The sequence below is a fragment of the Salmo salar genome, chromosome 04 (genome assembly GCF_965601325.2).
Source record: "Salmo salar chromosome 04, fSalSal1, whole genome shotgun sequence".
NCBI classification, from domain to species: domain Eukaryota; kingdom Metazoa; phylum Chordata; class Actinopteri; order Salmoniformes; family Salmonidae; genus Salmo; species Salmo salar.
In genome coordinates, this window is record NC_138294.1 from 22,073,421 (window position 1) to 22,093,674 (window position 20,254).

At 45.1% G+C, this 20,254-nt stretch overlaps 1 protein-coding gene across 2 annotated transcripts in view; it reads left to right on the forward strand.

Moving 5' to 3' along the window:
- LOC106602390 (polypeptide N-acetylgalactosaminyltransferase like 6) overlaps positions 1–20,254 on the forward strand; it is a 247,826-nt gene that overhangs the window by 42,507 nt on the left and 185,065 nt on the right. The window lies entirely within an intron of this gene.

A 20,254-nucleotide genomic window follows, 5' to 3' on the forward strand; every position in this document is an offset into this window, starting at 1 on the left:
TCTGGGTTCTCTGTCCTGTTAATGTAGACAGAGTGTCTGGGTTCTCTGTCCTGTTAATGTAGACAGAGTGTCTGGGTTCTCTGTCCTGTTAATGTAGACAGAGTGTCTGGGTTCTGTGTCCTGTTAATGTAGACAGAGTGTCTGGGTTCTCTGTCCTGTTAATGTAGACAGAGTGTCTGGGTTCTCTGTCCTGTTAAAGTAGACAGAGTGTCTGGGTTCTCTGTCCTGTTAAAGTAGACAGAGTGTCTGGGTTCTCTGTCCTGTTAATGTAGACAGAGTGCGCGTGCCCATGAGCACGCATAAAAGTACCTGGCCTACTTCTCGCATTTTTTTCTTCACCTTACACAGTAAGTCAACAAAGTCCTTTTTAAAAAATTTTTTTTTTACATCCATTCAAATTATCAAATCAAGTCAAATTGTATTGGTCACATACACATTTTTATCAGATGTTATTGCGGGTGTAGCGAAATGCTTGTGTTCCTAGCTTCAACAGTGCAGTAATATCTAACAATTCACAACAATACACAAATCTAAAAAGTAAAAGAATGGAGTTAAGAAATATATAAATATTAGGACGAGCAATGTCAGAGTGGCATTGACAAAAATACAGTTGAATAGAATACAGTATATAGATGAGATGAGTAAAGCAGCATGTAAACATTATTAAAGTCACTAGTGTTCCATTATTCAAGTGGCCAGTGATTCCATGTCTATGTATATAGGGCAGCAGCCTCTAAGGAGCAGGGTTGAGTAACCGGGTGGTAGCTGGCTAGTGATGGCTATTTAACAGTCTGATGGCCTTGAGATAGAAGCTGTTTTTCAGTCTCTCTGTCCCAGCTTTGGTGCACCTGTACTGACCTCACCTTCTGGACGATAGCGGGGTGAACAGGCCGTGGCTCGGGTGGTTGATGTCCGTGATGATCTTTTTGGCCTTCCTGTGACATTGGGTGTTGTAGGTGTCCTTGAGGGCAGGCAGTGTGCCTCCGGTGATGCCTTGGGCAGACCGCACCACCCTCTGGAGATCCCTGCGGTTGCGGGCGGTGCAGTTGCCGTACCAGGCGGTGATACAGCCCGACAGGATGCTCTCAATTGTGCATCTGTAAAAGTTCCTGAGGGTCTTAGGGACCAAGGTGAATTTTTTCAGCCTCCTGAGGTTGAAGAGGTGCTGTTGCACACTGTCTGTGTTGGGTGGACCATTTCAGATTGTCAGTGTTGTGTACTGTACGCTGAGGAACTTGAAGCTTTCCACCTTCTCCACTGCGGTCCCGTTAATGTGGATAGGGGTATGCTCCCTCTGCTGTTTCCTGTAGACCACGATCAGCTCCTTCATTTTGTTGACGTTGAGGGAGAGGTTATTTTCCTGGCACGCACCACTCCACCAGGGCCCTCACCTCCTCCCTGTAGGCTGTCTCGTCATTGTTGGTAATCAGGCCTACTACTGTTGTCATCTGCAAACTTGATGATTGAGTTGGAGGCATGCGCAGCCACGCAGTCATGGGTGAACAGGAAGTACAGGAGGGGGCTGTGCACGCACCCTTGTGGGGCCCCTGTGTTGAGGATCAGCAAAGTGGAGGTGTTGTTTCCTACCTTCACCACCTGGGGGTGGCCCATCAGGAAGTCCAGGACCCAATTGCACAGGGCGGGGTTGAGACCCAGGGCCCCGAGCTTAATGATGAGCTTGGAAGGTACTATGGGGTTGAAGGCTGAGCTGTAGTCTATGAACAGAATTCTGACGTAGGTATTCCTCTTGTGTGCAGTGCGATGGCGATTGCATCTTCTGTGGATCTATTGGGGCGGTAAGCAAATTGAAGTGGGTCTAGGGTGTCAAGTGAGATAGAAGTGATATGATCATTAACTAGCCTCTCAAAGCACTTCATGATGACAGAAGTGACTGCTACGGGGCTGTAATAATTTAGTTCAGTTACCTTTGCTTTCTTGGGTACAGGAACAATGGTGGATATATTTAAGCAAGTAGGGACAGCGGACTGGGATAGGGAGAGATTGAATATGTCCGTAAACACTGAGGACGCGGCTAGGGATGCTGTCTGGTCTGGCAGCATTGCAAGGGTTAACAAGCTTGAATGTCTTACTCACATCAGTCAGTGGCACTGTGTTATCCTCAAAGCGGGTGATGAAGGTGTTTAGCTGGTCTGGAAGCAAGACATCGGTGTCCGTGACTTGGCTGGTTTTCCCTTTGTAATTTGTGATTGTCTGTAGACCCTGCCACATATGTCTCGTGTCTGAGCCATTGAATTGCAACTCCACTTTGTCTCTGCACTGACATTTTGCCTGTTTGATTGCCTTACGGAGAGAATAACTACACTGTTTGTATTCAATCATATTCCCAGTCACCTTGCCATGGTTAAATGCGGTGGTTTGCACTTTCAGTTTTGCACTAATGCAAACCACCGTTTCTGGTTTGGGTAGGTTTTAATAGTCACCGTGGGAACAACATCCCCTATACTGTACACTTCCTGATTAACTCAGTCACCGTGTCCATGACATCGTTATTGTTATTCTCAGAGGCTACCGAGAACATATCCCAGTCCGCGTGATCAAAACAATCTTGAAGCATGGATTCTGATGGTCAGACCAGCGTTGAATAGACCTTAGCACTGGTACTTCCTGTTTGAGTTTCTGCCTAGAGGAAGGGAGGATAAAAATTGTGTTGTGATCTGATTTGCCGAAGGGAGGGTGGGGGAGGGCCTTGTAGCCATCCTGGAAGGGCGAGTAGCAGTGATCAAGTGTTTTAGTAGCACGAGTACTACAGCCAATGTGTTGATAGAACTTCAGTAGCGTTTTCCTCAAATTTGCTTTGTTAAAATCCCCAGCTACGATAAATGCAGCCTCAGGATATGTGGTTTCCAGTTTGCACAAAGTCCAGTGGAGTTCCATGAGGGCTGTCGTGGTATCGGCTTGAGGGGGAATATACACGGCTGTGACTATAACCGAAGAGAATTATCTTGGGAGATAATACGGCCAACATTTGATTGTGAGGTTTTCTAGGTCGGATGAACAAAAGGACTGCTCTCACAGTCACACCATGAGTAGTTAATCATGAAACATACACCACTGCCTTTATTCATCCCGGAGAGTTCTGGCTGTATGGACTGGGACAGTATATCCGGAGAGAGCCATGATTCCGTGAAACAGAGTATGTTACAGTCCCTGATGTCTCTCTGGAAGGAGATCCTTGCCCTGAGCTCGTCTACTTTATTGTCCAGAGACTGAACATTGGCGAGTAATATACTCGGAAGCGGTGGTGGTGTCCCCGCCTCCTGAGTCAGACTAGAAGTCCACTCCGAATACCTCTTCTCCGCCCGCAGCATCTTGGAGCAGCCTCTGGGATAAGTTAAATAGCCCTGGGGGAATGAACAAAGGATCCAATTCAGGAAAGTAATATCCCTCGTCGTAATGCTGTTGAGTTACCGCCTCTATGATATCCAAAAGTTATTTCCGGCTGTATGTAATAACACAAAACACGTTGTGGTGCAAATAAATGTAAGAAATAACACAAAAAAAAACGAAATACTGCAAAGTTGCTTTGGAGCTAGAAGCAGAGCTGCCATGTCTGTCGGCGCCATATAATAGTTCCTCACAGTATTATAATAGTTTCTCACATTATTCCTCAAAGTAATTTTTCCAGGGTAGGCATGTATCTTTATGGTGACTCCATTAATGTTGTGTCAATACGAAAATGCGACAGATCAACTCCAACTTGGCATTTCTTCATTTGTTAATCACAAATTAATATTTGTGAGTAATAACCTGAATAATAAGGAAATTACTTGATAATAACGAAGTGTAATGTCTTGTTTAACCCTGAACGGTTATTTCGTTGACCGTAACCTCAAATTCCAAGACCGTCACAGCTGCTGCCTATATAGGCTTCTAGTAGTGGCAGTCATTCAGTGTAACAAACATCAGAGAATAAATTAGCCCATAATGCTAAGTGAAGTCTGTGCCACTGAGAACCCCAGCCAGCCCAGATGTTGGGAGCTGGAGCAGTTTGGTGGGGGATTTTTACTTCTCTCTCTCTCGCGCTCTCTCTCGCGCTCTCTCTCTCTCTCTTTCGCTCTCTCTCTCACTCTCTCTCTCTCTCTCTCTCGTAAATTTATGCCGGTGAAAACTTCATAACCTCTCTCCCTCCAGAGAGAGTGGAGCGACCTCGACGGCCGCTACCAGGGTCTTCAATGCACTCTGATGAGCAAACATTTGCATAGGGAGAGTGAAATATCTTCCCTTGTTCGTTTCTTTCCTGGCATAGAATGGAAAGAGAGAGAGAGGGAAGGGGCTGTAGGCACGGTGTCACACAGTATCCATAGTGAAAGAGAAAGAGACGAGAGACAGAACTGGATGCCAAATCCACACAGACATTAATTTGCAGCGCCACATGGGACTGGTAGTGATGATGAGAGAGAGAGAGACAGATTACTACTGAGTCACAGTTGGTGACCAGAGAAAGTCAGAATGCCTAACAACCTTCACAAATGGGTTGTTAAATGTCAGTTCTATAGTATCACTGCAGATATCTATTGAAAATCACATCGTCTGCCATCATTATATGAAGAACCTTTCCCATTGTTAGAATACAGAGACCTAAAAGTACTCCCAAATGAATCTGTGTGTTAGCGCATGTAATTTATAAAACAACTCCTGCAATACCTGCGTGTTCCTCTGCTGAGCGAGAGAGCAGCATTCTCAGCATGTGTAATTAAGTAGCACATTGTGCAGTGAGTCTGTGGCCCCAGACCCCGAGCTGCCTAGGCAGAGGCTGTACATAATTGGTAAATTTACTGGAATCAATGTGCAGGGAGCGCAGCCCGACAGACTGCCAGTCTCAGCATGCTCTAAGAACAGAGGGAAGAGTAAGAGAAAGAGTAGAGAGGAGGAGAAGAGAGAAAACAGAAAGGGAATGGAGGAACCATAGAATAAGGGGGAGAGGAGGAGGAGAGCAAACAGACAAGGTGAAGGAGAAGAAAAATTATCCTTCACAGAGAAGAAAATGCAACAGAACAGAACAGATGAACAGAACAGGACAGGACAGAACAGAACAGATGAAAAGAACAGGACAGAACAGAACAGATGAATAGGACAGGACAGAACAGGACAGAACAGTAGAGGACAGATAACGAGAACAGTACAGAACAGGACAGAACAGGAGAGGTGAATAAAACAGGACAGAACAGAACAGATGAACAGAACACGACAGGATAGGACTGAACAGACAGAACAGAACAGAACAGGACAGACGAACAGGACAGTACAGAACAGAACAGAACAGGAGAGGTGAACAAAACAGGACAGATGTCACGCCCTGACCATAGAGAGCCTTTTATTCTCTATGTTGGTTAGATCGGGGTGTGACTAGGGTGGGTAATCTAGGTTGTTTATTTCTATGTTGGCCTGGTATGGTTCCCAATCAGAGGCAACTGTTTTTCGTTGACTCTGATTGGGGATCATATTTAGGCAGCCATTTCCCCACTGTGTTTTGTGGGATCTTGTTTTGAGTTAAGTGCATGTAGCACCTCTGATGTCACGGTTCGTTGATTGTTTACTTGTTTTGTTTGGAAGTTGGCACTAAATAAAGATGTGGAACTTTATTCACACTGCGCCTTGGTCCGTCTCTCCACACAACCATGACAGAAGATCCCACCACAACAGGACCAAGCAGCGTGCCCAGAAGGAGAGAGTATCCTGGACTTCGGAAGAGATTTTGGATGGGAAAGGATCCTGGACAGGATCGCCTTCCTTGGTGGCAGACGCAAGGAGAGAAGGGAGGTCGGTGACGACGCCGGGGTTCGCAGCGACAAGGAAAGCCCAAAGGACAGCCCCAAAATGTTTTTTGGGGGGGCACATGGGGTGGTCGGCGGAGCCGAGGAGCGAACCAGAGCCAATCTGGGAGAAGAGGGAGAAATTGGAGGAGAGTGAACGGAGAGTCAGAGAACGTCAGTGAGTTGATGGAGAAATTGGAGGAGAGAGAAATGAGAGAGTTGTTGTGTTGGTGTATGATGCACGACATTCACCCTAAGGAGCTTGTTATCTGTTTGATGCCACCTGAGTCAGCTCTCCGTACTCATCCTGAGGAGCATGCTAGCAGTCTGGTAAAAACTGTGCCAGCTCCACGCACCAGGTCTCCAGTACGCCTTCACAGCCCAGTACGTCCTGTGCCAGCTCCCCGCACTCGCCGTGCGAAGTGTGTCACAATTTGTGCCGGCTCTACTTACCAGGTCTCCAGTGCGCCTCCACAGCCCAGTACGTCCTATGCCTCCTCCCCGCACTCGCCCTGAAGAGCATGTCACCAGTCCGGTGCAACCTGTGCCGGCCCCACGCATCAGGCCTCCAGTGCGCCTCCTCAGTCCAGTACGTCCTGTGCCTGCTCCTCGCACTCGCCCTGAAGAGCGTGTCACCAGTCCGGTGCAACCTGTGCCGGTCCCATGCCTCAGGCCTCCGGTGCGCCTCCCCAGTCCGGTACGTCCTGTGCCTGCTCCCCGCACTCGCCCTGAAGTACGTGTCACCAGTCCGGTGCCACCTGTACCGGCTCCACGCACTACGCCTCCAGTGCGCATTCACAGTCCGGAGCTTCCGGCGATGGTTCACAGTCCAGAGCTTCCGGCGACGGTTCCCAGTCCAGAGCTTCCTGCGACGGTTCCCAATCCAGAGCTTCCGGCGACGGTTCACAGTTCAGAGCTTCCGGCGACGGTTCCCAGTCCAGAGCTTCCTGCGATGGTTCCCAATCCAGAGCTTCCGGCGACGGTTCACAGTCCAGAGCCTCCGGCGACGGTTCACAGTCCAGAGCTTCCGGCGACGGTCCACAGTCCGGAACCTCCGGCGACGGTCCACAGTCCGGAACCTCCTGCGACGGTCCACAGTCCGGAGCCTCCTGCGACGGTCCACAGTCCGGATGCTCCTGCGATGGTCCACAGTCCAGAACCTCCTGCGACGGTCCACAGTACGGAACCTCCTGAGATGGTCCATGGTCTGGAACCGTCTTGCCATAGTCCACGGTTCAGAACCTCCTGCGACGGTCCACGGTCCGGAACCTCCAGCGACAGTCCACGGTCCGGAACTTCCAGCGAGGGTCAACGGTCCGGAGCTTCCAGGCAAGGTGTCCAGTCCAATTCCAAGGCCGGAGCCTTCCTCTGCGCCAGTGCCCAGTCCGGGCTCGGTATTCAACCCAGCTCCATGGCCGGAGCCTTCCTCTGCGCCAGTGCCCAGTCCAGGCACAACGTTCAGCCCGGCGCCATGGCCGGATCCGGGGTCTGGGCGGGGGTTACGACCTGCTCCAGAGCCGCCACCAACGCTAGATGCCCACCCGAATCCTCCCCTATTGAGTTAGGTTTTGCGGCCGGAGTCCGCACCTTTGGGGGGGTACTGTCACGCCCTGACCATAGAGAGCCTTTTATTCTCTATGTTGGTTAGGTCGGGGTGTGACTAGGGTGGGTAATCTAGGTTGTTTATTTCTATGTGGGCCTGGTATAGTTCCCAATCAAAGGCAGCTGTTTTTCGTTGTCTCTGATTGGGGATCATATTTAGGCAGCCATTTCCCCACTGTGTTATGTGGGATCTTGTTTTGAGTTAAGTGCATGTAGCACCTCTGATGTCACGGTTCGTTGATCGTTTTCTGGTTTTGTTTGGAAGTTGGCACTAAATAAAGATGTGGAACTTTAATCACGCTGCGCCTTGGTCCGTCTCTCCACACAACCGTGACAACAGAACAGGACAGAACAGGACAGAACAAAACAGGACAGGACATATTAACAGAACAGGACAGAATAGAACAGATAAACAGAACAGGACAGAACAGGACAGATGAACAGAACAGATGAACAGAACAGAACAGATGAACAGAACAGATGAACAGAACAGATTAACAGAATAAATATAGGACAGGAGAGGAAAAAACAAATAACATTTTGGTTTCAGAGAGAGAGGAAGAGTACACTATACAGTACAGGATTAGAAGGAACAGATCAGTGGAGAGGAGAAAAAACAGAACAGAACAGAATAAGCAGAGGAGACTGTTTAGAGAGAGGGGGAGTACCCCGGAGATGGATAGAGTGATGTGTGTATCTCTATGGAGAGTACACTAAGACAGGGTTAGTCTGGTCTGAGTAGTATGTCTTCCTCTTATTTTGATTCGAGCCATCCCCCACAGGACCTGTCAAGCCTTGATCCACTGCTGAGTTCAGATTTACAGCGGCAAGGTCACTGTACTGTTTATTGATCAGCCTGTCTGTCTGTCTAGCTATCTGTCTGGAGAATATAAGAGATTTTTAAGTATGCTCAACTGTGTGGATTTTACTTACTTTCCACCTTGATTGTGTTTTACAGCGTTGGTTGGTGGGAAAAGTGTATATTTTCAAAGCATTAGGGCTTATTTCTCCATAAGGTTTTAGTTTGAATACACATAGGGCATAGAGGAAAATAACCATTTGCGTTTACCCTATCACGTCCTGACCATAGAAAGATGTTATTTTCTACGACAGCCGTGACAGAATCTCCCACCACCAAAGGACCAAGCAGCGTACCCAGGAGAAACAGGAATGGACTTGGGAGGAAATTCTGGACGGGAAAGGACCCTGGAGTCAGGCTGGGGAGTATCGCCGTCCGAAAGAAGAGATTGAGGCAGCTAAAGCGGAGCGGCGATATTACGAGGCACTATACCAACCACAAGGCAAGTGGGAGAGGCAACCCCACGGGGAGATTGGCAGAGTCAGGTTGGAGACCTGAGCCAACTCCCCGTGCTTACCGTGGGGAGCGAGTGACGAAGCAAGCACCGTGTTATGCGGTGATACGCACTGTGTCACCAGTGCGCATTCACAGGCCGGTGCGATCTGTGCCTGCGCCCCGCATTTGTCGAGCTAGGTTGAGCATCCAGCCAGGGCAGGTTGTGCCAGCTCTACGCTCGAGATCTCCAGTGCGCCTCCACGGCCCAGTATATCCTGTGCTTGCCTGTAGTTTTACAGTCCGGAACCTCCTGAGACGGCCTACAGTCCGGAACCTCCTGAGACGGCTTACTGTCCGGAACCTCCTGAGACGGCCTATAGTCCGGAACCTCCTGAGACGGCCTACAGTCCGGAACCTCCTGAGACGGCCTACAGTCCGGAACCTCCTGAGACGGCATACAGTCCAGAACCTCCTGAGACGGCCCACAGTCCGGAACCTCCTGAGACGGGCCACAGTCCGGAACCTCCTGAGACGGGCCACAGTCTGGAACCTCCTGAGACGGTCCACAGTCCAGAACCTCCTGAGACGGTCCACAGTCCGGACCCTCCAGCGACGTTCCCAAGTCCGGACCCTCCAGCGACGTTCCCCAGTTTGGACCTTCCAGCGATGTTCCCCAGTTCGGCCTGCAGCCCAGAGTCTTCGGCAACGGCCTGCATCCCAGAGTCTCCGGCGACGGCCTGCAGCCCAGAGTCTCCGGCGACGGCCTGCAGTCCCAGAGTCTTCGGCGGCGGTCTGCAGTCCAGAGTCTATGGCGCGATGGTCTGTAGTCCGGAACCTCCGACGGCGGTCTGCAGTCCGGAACCTCCGGCGATGGTCTGCTGTCCAGAACCTCCGGCGGCGGTCTGCAGTCCGGAACCTCCGGCGGAAGGTTGCAGTACGGAGCCTCCGGCGATGATCTACAGTCCGGTTCCTCCACCGACGATCCACAGCCCGGTGGCACAGAAGCAGAGGGATCAGCGGGCAGAGCGGGGGTTACGCCCCGAACCGGAGCCGCCTCCTCTGTTGGAGGATCCGCGGGAGGAGAAGTAACCCACCCTACCCTCCCTTTTTTTGGATGGGGGGGTTGTTGTTGTTTTGTTTAGGTGCGGTCGGAGTCCGCACCTTTGGGGGGTACTGTCACGTCCTGACCATAGAAAGATGTTATTTTCTATGGTAGAGTAGGTCAGGGCGTGACAGTTTTTTTTCTATCTTTTCTATTTCTATGTTGTCAGGTTCTAGTTTTGTGTTTCTATGTTGGGGTTTTGTTTGGGATGATCTCCAATTAGAGGCAGCTGGTCCTCGTTGTCTCTAATTGGAGATCATACTTAAGTAGGTTTTTTTTCCACCTGGGTTTGTGGGAGATTGTTTTTGAGTAGTGTATGTTTCAACTCTGTGTCATGGTTTGTTGTTTTGTTTATGTTTATGTATCGCATAGTTTCACATTGTAAATAAAATGTGGAACGACACACACGCTGCACTTTGGTCTGCTTCTCCTTACGACAGCCGTGACATACCCACAAAGTTCTCTTACCTAAGACAGTTGCAAAAATAACATCCTGTATCGTGCGTGTCAGAAAATATCTGGAATGTTGGGGAAAAGTATTTAAGAATCAGCCTTTAAAGCATGTACTTAATCAATAGCCTCCTACCTAACTTTACCTTGAAGTAGTGTTTCTTTCAGATATATTTTTAAGTGGTTCACCGCCAGTGCTGCAAGGACATTGAAGGACAAAATCCAGACCAAAAGGAACAGTCTCACAGTTCACAATGAGTCCAGGACAACCCTGAACAAGAACAACCCTGACCAAGAATCCCACCTCTTTGCAGAAAACAACACTCTTCAGATTTTCAGAGGCTAGGTCGATTAGCTAGCTCAATGCATACTGATTTTCTATTCTGGATAGAACTGGAGAGAAGAAAACGTTGTACTCTGGAGTTATTCTTGACCTGATACTAGCCTAGAAAAACATAGTATAGATACCCATTATACTGTCTACATTAGAATATTTATAGCAGGTGAAAGCACAATAGGTGAAAGGGCATGAACAGATGCACAGTGCTTAGGGTGGCGGCCTGCTTTGTTCAAAACATTCCTTTGCTGTGTGTGTGTATGTGTGTGTCTGTTTGCATACACACGCGCATTGTGTGTGTGTGTGTGTGTGTGTCTGTGTCGTAGCCTTCAAAGCCTGGGAGTCTGAGAAGGAGAAGTCATGAAATATTGGTAGCCAGCTCCAACACCTCTTGACCTGCCCTTTATGAGGTGTGGATCAGAAGATGAGTTCCCTGTCTGTCTTCGTGTGTGTGAAACCCTGGGGTCATTTAGACTTTTAACAGGCGTGGACCTAGTGTCTTCAGATGGCAATGAAATTGGAATTATAGGACAATATAAATGAAAATTGCACTCCTTTAAAGATTGGGATTACCTCTTGGCTTGGCAATTATTTTGCGCTGTGTCCCGTGTCAGCTTGAGAGAGATGTAAATTACTCAAAGTGCAGGGTTTCACAGGATCACAGTTGTGACTGTAATGATATCAGCCTCTTAGGCTCTACCTGAGTAGTTAGAATATATTCTTTGTACTGAAAACAAGCTGGCGTGGATGTGTGAAAACAGACACAGTTATCCCTCACATAAACTGTAGCATCCTTTACTCTCATGTGGGTGAAGTGACTTCATAAAGTATCCTCAGTTTATTGAACAGTTGTCATGGCAACATTACCTAAAAAAAGGAAAGAAAAGTCTGAAATGTATTCTATGCTAATTGGTAGCATCAGTTGACTTTTAGAAGTCAACACTGTCCTTGTTTTTTCATCACAAGGTTTATCAGATGTGTTCTCTAAATCTCACGTCTGTCCCTAATAGAGAATGGAACTCTAAGCAGTAAACACACATTTTTCTTTTCAACCTCATGCTTCATTTTACATTGGAGCTTATTTTCAATTATCCAACAGTTTCCTATCCTTCTTCCCAGGGGCGAAAATCTGATATCAACTTTGTGCTGTAACACATAGCCTACATTGTAATATGGTAAATGTATATTGAGGAACCAAAGATATAAGGTGTTTGCTGTACTCCTAACTACCGGTACCCAAAACTACACAACTAATCACAACAGCAATACCATTGCCTTTAACAAATCTTAGTTCAGTCACCAGTTTAAGTTGAGAGTGGGGGTATCCATGGCATTTTCCAATTATGTTCCTATTTTATAAGTCAAAAAAATTGAGAACCTTTCATAATGTTGCCAAACAAAGACTCAACAAACTTACCTGAGACTCCCTGTCTCTGCCAGTCTGTCCCTGCATATCTGTCCCCAACTCTGCTGTCTGTGTGCCATCTGTTGCCTGCTCTGCCTAATGACATCATTGTGAAACATTTCCATTAGAATTTCATTTATTTCTTATGAACATTTTATCAACTAGTCTTTGAGATATTAGGCTACTAGGGTTCTTACTTTGCGTTTTGGTGTACTGAAAAATACTCTGATGTCCGTCTTTTATTTTTCTGCCATTTTTCTACCTGGCTGGCTGGCTACACACACACACAGTGTGTAGGTTATTTACAGTAGGAGATGGGCTTCTATCATCTTATCTTTTATCATTCTATTTGGGCTTCGATCTAAAAGGTAGCTAGCAAATGTGAAACGGATTAAAATGGCAAGAGTTGACAGCTGTATGAGTTCACCATTTACACAACATATGCTGCAACCTTTTGTAATTTTAATAGTTTGTTTCATATTGGCTGGCTTCCAACAATAGCTGAATTTGCAAAGCTAGCGAGCACCAATTCCATTTCAGTGGTGTTTGCTATAATCTTTGCTACCCGGGTTAAATAAAGGTGAAATAAAATAAATAAATAAAAGTTCCCTTGCGACAATTTAGCTTTTGCAACGAGACCATTAAATATATTTAAGACAATGGTAGAAGAGAGTGTAGTTCTGTTCAATTTGGACTTCAGTTTATCGCTAACCTTATCACAGGGACTTTGAAGCACTAACTTACATCATCTGCATGCTGATCTTGGAATAAATTGACGATAGCAAAGATTCCATCTTTGACGAGGCCACATAAATGGAATAGGTACTAGCTAGCTTAATAGTTAATATTTGCGCGCTAGCTCTGCATATTCAGCTAGTGTGTGTGCGCGATTGACTGGATTAACCTCACGTCAGTTACGTTCATTGAGTGCCTTTCAGACAGTGGATACGACCCCTCTGTTACCTTGTCAACTAAGGAACTGGCAGTGGATCAAACCATTGTGAGGCAAAGGGTGGGGGGGTTGCAATCTTTTGAAACTTAAAAACGCGCTATTAAGTGTCTATAATCAGCACAATTGCTTTCATTGTGTATTATTAATATTATTTAAATTACATAGTTATGTTTCAGTGATATATTGGGGGGGACAAATAATATTTTTCCCAGGATGGGGGGGTCGTGTCCCCCCCGTCCCCCCCGGGATTTCCGCCCCTGCTTCTTCCCTCTGATTAGTAAAGTGAGGAGACTTTTTAGATTTTAGATCATGTCCAACTGTAAAGTAACTGGATTATGTCCAGCGGAGGTTGATTAGCGCTAAAATACCACCTCATTCAAAACTTGAATTTCTCCGATATGATCATGATCGCTCTCTTCATATATCTACATGGCTTTTTAAAGTTATTCTAAAGCACATATTCATTGTGGTGTGTCTCTTTAAATTACTATTGTTCCTCTATCTCCAAATCCCTTATTTTGATGTGTGCCTCATGGGCTGCATTTACACAGGCAGCCCAATTCTGATCTTTACACATCTAATCTTTCTCAGAGCTGATTTGATTGGTCAAAAGGCCAATTAGTGGAAAAATATCACAAATTGGCTGCCTGTGTAAACACAGCCATATCGCCTTCAGCCAACAGTAAACCACTCCAATACGACTCTCATGAGGAACGTCTGTTGATTTACCATTCAGGAGTGTGTTTGTTCTCAGAGCTAACATATGAATGTGCTATCAGGATCTCTGAGATGAGATAATAGCATTACAGAATGCCTCTATTGTTTTGTTCAATTGAGGGGAAACGTTTTGAAATGTTGTGAAACAGGGAAGTACTATCTGAAGAGATTTTACTACTGCGTGCCCCTACTGAACATAACCAAGGTCAAGTTGTAGCCCTGTAGCTCAAATTGCTCGTCATAGCCATGCAGCTACCCATAGGGCATTAACCCGCTGCTACTAGGGGAGAGAAGAGAAACACCACAATTACTCCACAGGGAATCGAAGAAAAAAGACCCATTGACAAATGGGAAGTGTTAAAGTGAATCATTATGACTCTGGTGTCTTGTCTGTTTCCAAAAGCTGCTGAAAAGTAGTCTCTTCTGAGGCAAAGTGCTATAGGGGTCCATTTGTGAGGGGTCCATTTAGTGAGGGGTCTATTTGAACCACAATAACCACATTTCCACCTACATGCCATGATACTTCAGCATCTCTTGAAAAAAAAAGATGATGCAGGGCCTCAGAAGAGCCTACTTTTCAGCAGCTTTTGGAAACAGACAGGAAACATAATGGTCCACTTTAACCCATTTGTCAATGGGTCTTTTTTGGTAGATACCCCATGGAGTAATTGCAGTGTTCCTTTTCTCTCCCATTTCTATGATCAGAAAAGACACTGTAAATGCACAGATTAATTTCAGGGCTTGGCAGTTAGCCACTTTGGCGTAACGACGACTCCTAAATCCTCAAAAGACATCAAACCAGGAAGGGAAATATTTTGCCTGCCCTGCGATGACTAATATGATTATACACACCTTTGAGGAGTGTGTGTGTGTGTGAGAGAGTGAGTGAGAGAGAAGGAGAGATTACGAAGCCCTATCTGCGCCACGGTGTTTTTAAAAGTAGCATTTCATAAAAGCTTATTCTTCCCCCTCCGGTTATGACTTCAAATAAAATCTAAGTTTATTGGTCACGTACACAGTTTTGCAGATGTTATCGCCAATGCAGCAAAATGCGTATGTTTTTAGCTCCAACAATGCAGCAATATCTAGCAATACAATAACAATGCTCACATAATGCAAAAGTAAAATAAAATAACAAGAAATTAAGTCATATCAGATTGAGTAATGTCAGTCAGGAATGCAAATAAATATTTCTTTATTTTTACTATTTTCCACATTGTAGAATAATAGTGAATACATCAAAACTATGAAATAACATACATGGAATCATGTAGTAACCAAAAAAAGTGTTAAATAAATATATTTAGATTTTAGATTCTTCAAAGTAGCCACCCTTTGCCTTGATGACAGCTTTGCACTCTTGGCATTCTCTCAAACAGCTTCACCTGGAATGCTTTTCCAACAGTCTTGAAGGAGTTCCCACATATGCTGAGCACTTGTTGGCTGCTTTTCCTTCACTCTGCGGTCCAACTCATCCCAAACTATCTCAATTTGGTTGAGGTCGGGTGATTGTAAAGCCCAGGTCATCTGATGCAGCATTCCATCACTGTCCTTCTTGGTCAAATAGAGGTGTGTTGGGTCATTGTCCTGTTGAAAAACAAATGATAAACCCACTAAGCGCAAACCAGATGAGATGGCATATTACTGCAGAATTCTGTGGTAGCCATGCTGGTTAAGTGTGCCTTGAATTCTAAATAAATCACTGACAGTGTCACCAGCAACGCACCCCCACACCATCACACCACCTCCTCCATGCTTCACGGTGGGTTGGGAACTAGATGTCGGCCGATTATGATTTTTCACCGCCGATACCGATTATTGGAGGCCCGAAAAAGCCGGTGCCGATTAATCGGCTGATTTTTTTGCATATTTATTTATTTGTAATAATGACAATTACAACAATACTGAATGAACACTTATTTTAACTTCATATAATACATCAATAAAATCAATTTAGCCTCAAATAAATAATGAAACATGTTCAATTTGGTTTAAATAATGCAAAACAAAGTGTTGGAGAAGAAGGTAAAAGTGCAATATGTGCCATGTAAGAAAGCTAACGTTTAAGTGCCTTGCTCAGAACATGGGAACATATGAAAGCTGGTGGTTCCTTTTAACATGAGTCTTCAATATTCCCAGGTAAGAAGTTTTAGGTTGTAGTTATTATAGGAATTATAGGACTATTTCTCTCTATACGATTTGTATTTCATATACCTTTGTTATTGGATGTTCTTATAGGCACTTTAGTATTGCCAGTGTAACAGTATAGTTTCCGTCCCTCTCCTCGCTCCTACCTGGGCTCGAACCAGGAACACATCGACAACAGCCACCCTCGAAGCAGCGTTACCCATGCAGAGCAAGGGGAACAACCACTCCCAAGTCTCAGAGCGAGTGACGTTTGAAACGCTATTAGCGCGCACCCGCTAACTAGCTATCCATTTCACATCGGTTACACCAGCCTAATCATGGGAGTTGATAGGCTTGAAGGGGTGGGTATAATTTGTGGAACGTTCCAACAGGAATCTGTTCCAAAAAACGTAAAGTAAAAGGTTGCGAACCAACAACGCATACAAAGTAGCAACGCATACAAACCTAACTAACTAGCTGCCGAATAGGCATCAACTCACCACGTAGCTTATTCTTAATGTTTGTCCATAGGCAACCAGAGTGAGGACAGACATTTTTCGGAATAAATGTGATGAGTGAAAACGCAATGAAATAGACCACTCCCTACCCAGTATCTTATTCTGCCGCTATACAACTTTGTATGCGTTGTTTTTTGGCAACCTTGTTATTTACGAAGTTTTTGGAATAGATTCCTATTGGAACGTTCCACAAATTATACCCACCCGGCTTGAAGTCATAAACATCTTGAAGCACAGCGAAGAGCTGCTGGCAAAATGCACGGAAGTGCCGTTTGAATGAATGCTTACGAGCCTGCTGGTGCCTAACCATCGCTCAGTCAGACTGCTCTATCAAATATCAAATCATAGACTTAATTATAACATAATAACACACAGAAATACGAGCCTTAGGTCATTAATATGGTTGAATCCGGAAACTATCATCTCGAGAACTAAAGTTTTTTCTTTCAGTGAAATACGGAATCGTTCCGTATTTTATCTAACGGGTGGCATCCCTGAGTCTAAATATTCCTGTTACATTGCATAACCTTCAATGTTATGTCATTGGGTGCATGTAACATTCTGGCACATTCTGGCAAATTAGTTCGCAACGAGCCAGGCGGCCCAAACTGTTGCATATACCCTGACTCTGCGTGCAATGAACGCAAGATAAGTGACACAATTTCATGTTAGCAGGCAATATTAACTAAATATGCAGGTTTAAAAATATATACTTGTGTATTGGTTTTAAAGAAAGGCATTGATGTTTATGGTTAGGTACATTGGTGCAACGACAGTGCTTTTTTCGCAAATGTGCTTGTTAAATCAACACCCGTTTGTCGAAGTAGGCTGTGATTCAATGAGAAATTAACAGGCACCGCATCGATTATATGCAACGCAGGATACGTTAGATAAACTAGTAATATCATCAACAATGTGTAGTTAACTAGTGATTATGTTGAGATTGATAGTTTTTTATAAGATAAGTTTAACGCTAGCTAGCAACTTACCTTGGCTTCTTGCTGCCCTCGCATAACAGGTAGTCAGCCTGCCATGCAGGCTCCTCGTGGAGTGCAATGTAAAGCAGGTGGTTAGAGCGTTGGACTAGTAACCGGAAGGTTGCAAAAACGAATCCCCTAATCCCCCCTGAACAAGGCAGTTAACCCCCGTTCCTAGGCCATCATTGAAAATAAGAATGTGTTCTTAATCTGATTTGCCTAGCTAAATAAAGGTGTAAAAAAAAAAATTGGCAAATCGGTGGCCAAAAATACTGATTACCGATTGTTATGAAAACTTGAAATCGGCCCTAATTAATCGGACATTCCGATTAATCGGTTGACCTCTAGTGGGAACCACACATGCGGAGATCGTCCATTAACCTACTCTGCGTCTCACAAACACACGGCGGGTGGAACGAAAAATCTCAAATTTGGACTCATCAGACCAAAGGACAAATTTCCACCGATCTAATGTCTATTGCTCGTCTTTCTTGGCCCAAGCAAGTCTCCTCTTCTTATTGATGTCCTTCAGTAGTGGTTTCTTTGCAGCAATTCGACCATGAAGGCCTGATTCACATAGTCTCCTCTGAACAGTTGATGTTGAGATAGATGTGTCTGTTACTTGAACTCTGTGAAACATTTATTTGGGCTGCAATTTCTGAGGCTGGTGACTCTAATGAACTTATCCTCTGCAGCAGAGGTAACTCTGGGTCTTCCTTTCCTGTGGCGGTCCTCATGAGAGCCAGTTACATCATACCGCTTGATGGTTTTTGCGACTACACAAAGTTCTTCAAATGTTCCGTATTGACTGACCTTCATGTCTTAAAGTAATGATGGACTGTTGTTTCTCTTTGCTTATTTGAGCTGTTCTTGCCATAATATGGACTTGGTATTTTGCCAAATCTTCTGTGTACCAACCCTTGTCACAGCACAACTGATTAGCTTAAACGCATTAAGAAGGAAAGAAATTCAACAAATTAACTTTTAACAAGGCACACCTGTTAATTGAAATGCATTCCAGGTGACGACTTCATGAAGCTGGTTGAGAGAATGCCAATAGTGTGTAAAGCTGTCATCAAGGCAAAGGGTGACTACTTTGAAGAATCTCAAATATAAAATACATTTTGATTTGTTTAACTCTTTTTTGGTTACTACATGATTCCATATGTGTTATTTCATAGTTTTGATGTATTCACTATTATTCTACAATGTAGAAAATAGTAAAAAGAAAGAAAAGCACTTGAATGAATAGGAGTGTCCAAACGTTTGACTGGTACTGTATGTATGTGAATGGTGTGTATAGACAGTAAGGACAGTATATGAATAGAACAGGTGTGCACAGTCGTGGCCAAAGGTGTCTTTAGAAATGTTTTTCAGATGTTACTATGGAATACTGAAGTATAATTACAAGCATTTCATAAGTGTCAACGGCTTTTATTGACAATTACATGAAGTTGATGCAAAAAGTCAATATTTGCAGTGTTGACCCTTCTTTTTCAAGACCTCTGCAATCTGCCCTGGCATACTGTCAATTAACTTCTGGGCCACATCTTGACTGATGGCAGACCATTCTTGCATAATCAATGCTTGGAGTTTGTCAGAATTTGTGGGGTTTTGTTTGTCCACCCGCCTCTTGAGAATTGACCACAAGTTCTCAATGGGATTAAGGTCTGGGGAGTTTCCTGGCCATGGACCCAAAATATCGATGTTTTGTCCCCCGAGCCACTTAGTTATCACTTTTGCCTTGTGGCAAGGTGCTTTATCATGCTGGAAAAGGCATTGTTCGTCACCAAACTGTTCCTGGATGGTTGGCAGAAGTTGCTCTCGGAGGATGTGTTGGTACCATTCTTTATTCATGGCTGTGTTGTTAGGCAAAATTGTGAGTGAGCCCACTCCCTTGGCTGAGAAGCAACCCCACACATGAATAGTCTCAGGATGCTTTACTGTTGGCATGACACAGGACTGATGGTAGCGCTCACCTTGTCTTCTCCAGACCAGCTTTTTTCCGGATGCCCCAAACAATCGGAAAGGGGATTCATCAGAGAAAATGACTTTACCCCAGTCCTCAGTAGTCCAATCCCTGTACCTTTTGCAGAATATCAGTCTGTCCCTGATGTTTTTCCTGGAGAGAAGTGGCTTCTTTGCTGCCCTTTTTGACACCAGGCCATCCTCCAAAAGTCTTCGCCTCACTGTGCGTGCAAATGCACTCACACCTGCCTGCTGCCATTCCTGAGCAAGCTCTGTACTGGTGGTGCCCGATCCCGCAGCTGAATCAACTTTAGGAGACGGTCCTGGCGCTTGCTGGACTTTCTTGGGTGCCCTGAAGCCTTCTTCACAACAATTGAACCGCTCTCCTTGAAGTTCTTGATGATCCGATAAATGGTTGATTTAGGTGCAATCTTACTGGCAGCAATATCCTTGCCTGTGAAGCCCTTTTTGTGCAAAGCAATGATGACGGCATGTGTTTCATTGTAGGTAACCATGTTTGACAGAGGAAGAACAATGATTCCAAGCACCACCCTCCTTTTGAAGCTTCCAGTCTGTTATTCGAACTCAATCAGCATGACAGAGTGATCTCCAGCCTTGTCCTCGTCAACACTGACACCTGTGTTAACGAGAGAATCACTGACATGATATCAACTCGTCCTTTTGTGGCAGGGCTGAAATGTAGTGGAAATGCTTTTGGGGGATTCAGTTCATTTGCATGGCAAAGAGGGACTTTGCAATTAATTGCAATTCATCTGATCACTCTTCATAACATTCTGGAGTATATGCAAATTGCCATCATACGAGCTGAGGCAGCAGACTGTGAAAATTAATATTTGTGTCATTCTCAAAACCTTTGGCCACGACTGTACAGCAGTAGTTATATAGGATGAGCCTTGACTAGGATACAGTATATTCATATGAAGTTTGTAAAACAGTATGTAAACATTATTAAAGTAACCAGTGTTCAATGAATGTACAGCATAAAACATTTATTGTATTTGTGTTTGCAG